This window comes from Sinocyclocheilus anshuiensis, unplaced genomic scaffold, assembly GCF_001515605.1.
Source record: "Sinocyclocheilus anshuiensis isolate Anshui unplaced genomic scaffold, SAMN03320099.WGS_v1.1 scaffold1683, whole genome shotgun sequence".
Taxonomy (NCBI): Eukaryota; Metazoa; Chordata; class Actinopteri; order Cypriniformes; family Cyprinidae; genus Sinocyclocheilus; species Sinocyclocheilus anshuiensis.
The window spans coordinates 336,548-345,397 of NW_015548387.1; the positions used below are offsets into that span (position 1 = coordinate 336,548).

General features: G+C 38.6%; 1 protein-coding gene across 2 annotated transcripts in view; it reads right to left on the minus strand.

Moving 5' to 3' along the window:
* The window catches only part of LOC107656714 (neurocalcin-delta A), an 89,253-nt gene extending 85,805 nt beyond the window's left edge, over positions 1-3,448 (minus strand). For both annotated transcript variants that reach the window (XM_016444655.1, XM_016444653.1), the window contains exon 1: positions 3,319-3,448. The gene's annotated coding sequence lies outside the window, so the exon portion shown is untranslated. The remainder of the gene's footprint in view (positions 1-3,318) is intronic.
* Positions 3,449-8,850: the final 5,402 nt, after the last annotated feature.

The window sequence follows — 8,850 nt, forward strand, 5'->3', positions numbered from 1 at the left end:
GTACCGAGAACCGTGGATTTTCACTGGTATTGGTACCGAATACTGAAATTTTGGTACCGTGACAACACTAGTCCAAATTAAGAAGATTAGCAGCCAACGAAGATAAAAGCCAAGATCAGAGAAGCAGTCCTTGGTAAAATGCCATGCACACAACAAAAGGTTCGAATTGTATTTCTGTGGTATCCTTGAACACAGTGTCTTCTCAACATGATGTAAACACACTAACTAGCGGAAGTGTTTGTGGGCAGGTCAGACTCTGTTCGTATTTCGCGGGCAGGCGGGGATTATGCAAATGTGTTACCCAGTGACGTATACCGGTAACAGGCAAAAGATTCGAAAATATGAAGGCTCGTTAAGGCGATTCAGAATCGACTCTCTCTTTTGAGAGACAATATCTTTATTTATCATGAGCTTTTTTGATTAACAACTTTGCAGATTGGTTTCATTTAAGGATAGCTACGTTATAAACTGCAAAAGAGATCTTTTTCAAAAACCCATATGACCTGCTCTTTAAGGTAAAAAAACAGGAGGACATGATGATATTTACTATTTTTACACACCAGAGGCTTTTAAATTAATTGTGAATCTAAAATATAAGTGTTAGAGAATGTACAAATGGTTAACATTGTTTGTGTCATATCAGTCAGAAAAGCAGTTCAGTAAATTAATTGTGAATCTAAAATTAACATTGTTTGTGTCATATCAGTCAGAAAAGCAGTTCTGGGCTCTTTTTTTTTTTTAGCTAACGTAGTTGTTATTCTTGGCTGATTAACTCTAGAAGGTTTTAAAAGCCCTTTAAAATTAAATATGTACACAGTTTGGATTAAATGAAAGTATAGTCACATTTTTTAATTAGCATGTTTTTGTGTTTTGCTTTGGTACCGAGAACCATGGATTTTCACTGGTATTGGTACCGAATACTGAAATTTTGGTACCGTGACAACACTAACAAGGATGTTGATCTAGGAACATGTTGTACTTGGTGAAATCACGTTCACCATTTAAACGTACTTAAATGCTAATTCAGTGTCAAACCTCGCACGTTCTGAAGGATGGCATTGTATAGCACGACATGCACGGCTGCATTTACACTTTAGATCTGTATTCCCAAATCGGATTTATTTGACAACCTGCTTACACCTTCTTTTAAAAGTGACCCATATCCCATCTGAATCATATCATATCTTTGCATTGGACAGTGATTTTAAAAGACCAAATGCTGCACACACTATTAAAGGGTTAGTTCACCCAAAAATGAAAATTAGGCTGTGTTTTACTCACCCCCGAGGCATCCTAGGTGCATATGACTTTCTTCTTTCAGACGAATCCAGTCGGAGTTATATTAAAAATTGTCCTGGCTATTCCAAGCTCTATCATTGCAGTCAGTGGGTGTTGCAGTGCTTCAGTCCAAAAGAAGTGAAATAAAAAGCGCCCATCCATAAAACAAAGTGTCTCACACTGCTCCGGGGAGTGAACAAAGGCCTCCTGTAGCGAATTGATGCGTTTTTGTAAGAAAAATATCCATATTTAAAACGTAATAATTTAATCTAGCTTGCACTCACTGTTGTAAACGGAAGCAGTTCCGGGCGGATGACGTATGAGGTCAGCTTTGCGCATGCGCCGCTCAGAAGTGACAAACGCGGAAGCGCAGCGGAGAGATCAAAACAAAACGGTCACTAATTAGAAGTACAAAACGAGGATTTGTAAAGAAGAATGTCGGAGGATTTCGATATAAGCCAAGAGGAGACTGGTTTTCCTTTGCTAAAGTAAGGAAACTTTGCTTCCTTTGCTCCTGTTAACAAACGTAGGTTTTCACGAGACTCACCGGCGCATGCACAACGCTGACCTCATACGTCATCAGCCCGGATCTGCTTTTGTGTACAACTGTTGCCGCAAGCTAGATTAAAGTGATTATTACGTTTTGAATATGGATATTTTTCTTACAAAAACGCATCCATTCGCTACAGGAGGCCTTTGTTCACCCCCCCCCTCGGAGCCGTGTGAGACACTTTGTTTTTATGGATGGGCGCTTTTTATTTAACTTCTTTTGGACTGAAGCACTGCAACACCCGCTGACTGTGAAACTGCCTAATTTTCATTTTTGGGTGAACTAACCCTTTAATAAAGGATACTTTGTATAGAAAAGTAGATGAGTCCAGAATATGAATGCAAAGACTTACTAACTTATTGACAGAACTCATGCTAAGTTAGCGGGTCTGGGTTCTAATCTGAACTCATATAGTTTTGTGTTCATCATTGATTGTATATCAAGAGCAGGAACATGTTTGTGTGCATTTTATTTTGTAATTTCACCCGAACGAATAGAGTCTCCACAACAGTTAGCAACAGATGGAAGCGCTCGTCTGTGTAACACAAACGAACGAAATTAATATTCGGTTCGTCAACTGTCAAAGTGCGAGATGTTTCAAAAACATTTGACATCCAACTCGAATTAACAGGGCAATATCCGATCTGTCCGGTTACACGGCAGGCGCAAATGCATGTAAGCGATTCATATCAGATTTATTTCCACATATGAATGAGGCCTGAAACCGATCTGAGAATATCGGAATCCCCATGTGCTTTTTTTTCCTGCTTACACGTTCATGGGTCATATCGGATCTGTGCCACATGGGAGGAAAAATCTGAATTGGGTCACTTGAATCATGCAGTGTTAATGCGGCCAATGAGAGCACTAGAGAAATCCAAGACACAATTAAGAAAAACTTCACTCATATGTGTCAACATCTATAACAGGCATGTTTTATTAAGCAAACTTCAGCAGACTCTTCAAGTGAAGAGCGAACAAGAGAAACTGCCATTTATGATTTCATGCAACGTTATTGCAGTAAGTTAAAGATAACAGACGACAACAAAACACTCCGGATCATCTGGTCTTGTTAGTGGCTAACGGTTATAAGTTACATGACAAACTGATCGCTCTCCAAGAGCCAGTCAAAATCTAGGAGTCAGGAGTTAAACGGAGTGTAATGTGTTTACGTTCGGTTTAGCGTTCAGAAGACCTACCTTAAGTTAAGTTTACAAGCTGAAGTTTAAGGAGACTTCCTACTATCAAGCTAACTGGCTAAAACACACGTTATGTCACGTTAAACGTTATGTCAGCTTAAAAAGAACCGCGTTGTGTTAAGAAACCACGTTATCGGTTATTAATGACAAGAAACGCTGTCGTTTGTCATCCTCTTTAGATGAGTTTACGTTGTTTATCATAGTAACCAAACAAAGTCATGAGTTAAACAGAGCTCAAAGAAAGAACGACAGTGGCACACTTGAAGAAACGTTTAAGAAAACTATACTCACGGCAACAAACTTTCTGCAGACGACTGGAGGAAGCCAAAGAACAAAACCAGCAGTAGGGTCCTACGCAACAGCACAGAACAAAACGAGAAGTGTGGAGAAATTAAACCGAAAACACACTCTCTCTCACTCTCTCACTCTCTCTCTACCGTGGCGCCGTTTGGGGAATGTGGCGCGAGAACTGTTTGATGACGTCATCTGCGCGGCACGCCTTCCTCTTGGCTGTGGCTCAGAGACGAGTAACAAGCCTGTGGATATTATTCTTAATCATTATCTATACTTCCGAAAACACACTCTCTCTCACTCTCTCTCTACCGTGGCGCCGTTTGGGTAATGTGGCGCGAGAACTGTTTGATGACGTCATCTGCGCGGCACGCCTTCCTCTTGGCTGTGGCTCAGAGACGAGTAACAAGCCTGTGGATATTATTCTTAATCATTATCTATACTTATGTATTTTGTTGCATATTTCAGGGAATATTGGTGCATCTAATTGTTTTCAAATGTTTTTCGATTTCCATAACAAATCTTAATATCAGTCATTAGGCCTACTTCCACGTGTTGGAATTTACTTATAGGCTAGTATTTAATACGACAACAAAGATAAAATACACAGTTTGTAAGAAGGAGCCGTTTGATTTGACATTATGCATGTTTTGTATATAAAATACATACATTCTGCCCAACATAGCATGAGTCAAAACATGAAACGTTGAGAAATATTCTCAAATCTATGCATTTACTGACATCTAGTGGTGTTCTAGTGTTACAATAACAACAAAGAACAGCACTTCCCCATTATGACCGCTGACAGGTGAAGTGAATAACACTGATTATCTCTTCCTCACGGCACCTGTTAGTGGGTGGGATATATTAGGCAGGAAGTGAACATTTTGTCCTGAAAGTTGATGTGTTAGAAGCAGAAAAAAATGGGCCCGTGTAAGGATTTGAGTGAGTTTGACAAGGGCCAAAATTGTCAGTAGCCCCTCCCTGCAGAACACAAGATCCAGGGGGCATGGTTGGATCCACATCTAGGGGGTGGAGATTGGGTAGGGTTTTAGGGATCAGGGGGTGGAGATGGATAGGTTTAGGTATATGTAAGGTGGGAGGAGTTGGATCTGGATCCAACCACGCCCCCTGGATCTTGTGTTCTGCAGTGAGGACCATCTCAAAATTGTGATGGCTAGATGACTGGGTCAGAGCAGCGCCAAAACTGCAGCTCTTGTGAGGTGTTCCCAGTCTGCAGTGGTCAGTATCTATCAATAGTGGTCCAAGGAAGGAACAGTGGTGAACCGGCGACAGGGTCATGGGTGGCTAAGGTTCATTGATGCACGTGGGGAGCGAAGGCTGGCCCGTGTGGTCCGATCCAACAGACGAGCTACTGTAGCTCAAACTACTCTAAGTTAATGCTGGTTCTGACGGAAAGGTGTCAGAATACACAGTGCATCGCAGTTTGTTGCGTATGGCGTATCACCGCCGAAAGCGCCAACAGTTGGCACGTGAGCATCAGAACTGGACCACGGAGCAATGGAAGAAGGTGGCCTGGTCTGATGAATCCAACCCGGATGAATCACATTTTCTTTTACATCACGTGGATGGCCGGGAGCGTGTGCGTTGCTTACCTGGGAAACACATGACACCAGGATGCACTATGGGAGGAAGACTAGCCAGCGGAGGCAGTGTGATGCTTTGGGCAATGTTCTGCTGCGAAACCTTGGGTCCTGCCTGCCATCCATGTGGATGTTACTCTGATACATACTACCTACCTAAGCGTTGTTGCAGACCATGTACACCGTTTCATGGAAATGGTATTCTCTGGTGGGTGTGGCCTCTGCACACTGTGGCCTTTTGCAACAAAGCAAAAATGGTTCAGGAATGGTTTGAGGAGCACAACAACGAGTTTGAGGAGTTGACTTGGCCTCCAAATTTCTCAGATCTCAATCCAATCGAGCATCTGTGGGATGTGCTGAACGAATAAGTCAGATCTATGGAGGCCCCACCGTGCAACTTACAGGACTTAAAGGATCTGCTGCTAACATCTTGATGCCAGATACCACAGCACACCTTCGGGGGTTTAGTGGAGTCCATGCCTCAACGGGTCAAGGCTGTTTTGGCAGCAGAAGGGGGACCAACACAATATTAGGAAGGTGGTCATAATGTTATGCCTGATCAGTGTATATCATAACAAGTAGAAATATAATGTAAAGACAAATTTAAAATTTTTATTCATGATTGCATTTAGATTATATACAAAATATAGGATACAAAAGTTATTAAAGGAAAAACGACAGGAAAATTATTAGCCAACTAGAAAGGTCCTCCTTCTTATGATGTGTCTCGCATACGTGCTAGAATGGATTTCACAAAAAGCAATCGAATGATTTCAAAAGACTTGGAATAACACACACAAATCATATGGATTTTTGTTATGTAGTATGGTAGAGTTTAACCATTTATCTTCCCCTCATCTGTTGCCTGTTGAGTATGACTGACTAAAGAGTCACATGGGTTTGGTGAGTAAGTGACATGACATTCCTTTTCAGTTATTCCTTTCATATTGCTCTCGGAAAGCAGTATCACGTTTTATTTGTTAATTTATTTTGGGATATTGTAGGAGCCATAATTTTAACATTCTGTTATGTATAATTTGGCAACACAGAAATTTTGCATAAAATGTAAACGTAACAGGCCTGCTGCCGTAGGTTCATTGGAAGAGTGTTTCTTTATTCGACAAAATAGTGAAAAAAAAGTAGTTTCCAGTTCTATTCATTAAAACTATGTAAAGGAAAAGCCAGGATTAGGCTATAGTTCAATTAGGACATTTTTATAAACATGTCTTAGAAAAAAACATTACTGGTGTGAATCTTGAGACAAAACAAGGGCACTGACCTATTTTAAGATCAATCAGTGCAAGTTTCTTTCAGTTGAAACCACTCAGACTTATATTTTAGTCTGGGACTATAGGCTTAAAGGGTTAGTTCATCCAAAAATGAAAATTAGACTGTGTTTTACTCACCCCCGATGCATCCTAGGTGTATATGACTTTCTTCTTTCAGACGAATCCAGTCGGAGTGATATTAAAAATTGCCTTGTCTGTGAAACCGGGAGGTATGTGTTCCAACATTTACCTCACTATTAATAAGCTGTAATAACCTTTATAAAATCTTTAAGCATTTTATTAAATTTTATTCTTCACCACAAATTTCTGCAATTTAGCCCGAACGTTACATCATGTGTATTTAGATTTACAACTTCTGTCATTTTTTCCAAAAGCTTTTGACACTATTAAGTTTGTCTTGCAAACCCTGGGATTTCATTCATGGAATGTATTTAGTTAGTTATATAGTACTCTTTCTGTATAGTTAGATCTCTTTGTGTAGAGTAGACATATTGTATCAGGTAAATGTGCAAATCTACACTCTCTCAGAAAAAAAAACAAGGTGCAAAGCTGTCATTGGCGCAGTGCCATAAGGTACAAAACCTAAAGGTGCATCTTTGTGCTTTTTTTAAACCCCTATTAGTAGATTAAAGGTACTAGTACTTTAAAAGTGCATAGTACCTTTTGAAAAGGCATTGACCCTTTTGTACCTTTTTTTCCTGACAGTATAGTTTTAGTTTTTCAAAACGTTGTTTTTATTAATTATGGCATGGAAGGTACATCCCAAACTTTTCATAAAACTAAACATTTTCTTTAATTTGTTGAGCTCTGTCCCCAGGTGCTAGTAATTAGTCACCCTCTTTTCAACATTAGATGGAGCTATAACTCTATTCTAACAGTTGGATGCTGCAGCAGTCTGTGCTTGTTCTGTGGTTTTCAATGTGCAACTAACCAAAATGGGAAAATATCTCATATTAAAACCATGTGCCACATCACATGCTTTCTTTTTTTCCTTTTACAGACTATATGGATTTGGGCAATGTGAATGATAAATAGATAACAATGGCAAGAGAAGATAAATAACACTTTCTACAACCTGTCATACCACAGTGATCTGATATGCAGGTGGACTTCAGGGTAATGAACTCTGAGATTTGCCTTTTGAATTTGGGCTTGTGTATGGTATACATAAAAATGTATATTAGAGAATGATTCATGTTTTAATCAATAATATTTTTATAAATGCACACACCACTCTTGCGCCACTTAGAAATGACATGCTGAGACATGGGACACATATTGGCAGTGACACTGTGGCGATAATGGATGAGCACACAGAAGCACACATTATCATTGTTGTATATGATCCCACTTCCTATTTCTGCATGGCTGCCAGGCCCGAGGCTGATGCCAGGCGCTGATAGCTGGCAGACTGTCAGTAATTTGTGTTAATTGTGGGAAGTTTCCATTGCTGGCGACCAGTCAGCTGGCACCACTACAGCCTGGTATCCATGTGGCCCAGGAGCTCATTCATGCTTTCTGCATGTCTGCTTTCACTGCTGATCAACGATCAGTGTCTGTCACTAAAATATCTTGCTCTTACATTGTTAGGGCATTAAAAACACTGCTTAAAAGAGTCCCAGATCAACAGCTGAGAAGCTTATTGTCACAGTTTATCTAGATTCCTGATTAATTACTGAAGATGCAATCTGTTCATTTTAAAATCGTCTGAATTTATCCGTGCAAGTCTTTAATATATTTTCAACTTTCACCACGTAGTCAAAAAAGCTACCGGTAATCTTATTTTAAGGTATTAGAATAATTGTATTTCAGATGCTGTGAAAAATGAACACAATGTAGGTAACCCTTATGCAAGGAAAATATATTTCCTTATATATTAATACATTTCTTATATAATTCAATATATTGAATTATTTAATGTATGTTCAAAATATACAGCATAATATATTGTGTTAATATATTATATTGAATAATACATTAGGAATTGCCGCTTTCCATATATTGAAATATATGTGACAATACACTTTATATATCGTAATGTATGTATTTTTTCTATTAAATAATACACTTCATAATAGGGTACTGTGTGTGTGTGTGTGTGTGTGTGTGTGTGTGTGTGTGTGTGTATATATATATATATATGAATCAAATTATCAATATATAACCATACGTGGTCCATGCATATATTGCAGTACATTGAAAAATATAAGCAATAGTTTCCCATATATGGAAATGTATTATTTAAAATATCGCATTATATTTTGCAGTATATTCCTAGTATGTTTCATAAGGGAATATAGGTTATACATCATTAAATAAGAATAAAAGATGAATTAAATTTCAAAGGAAAAATATTAGTCAAAGTTATATTAATGAAATATAAGCTCATTAATTTCTCTTACAAGCAATTCATCTTTTACCAGTAGGTATTTATCATTTTTTAACTAACCACAATGAAGTAATTACACTAATTAAGCTAATTAAGACCAATAATGAAGAGCTGAGAGTCAAATAGACTTTTTTTTCTATCTTTCCAGACACTGCAGACTCATCATAGATGCCCAGACAAAAAATGCACTATTGGCTCTGGAACAAAAGAAGTAGATTGTAAGTAGTACATTTTATCAAGAATATCAGAG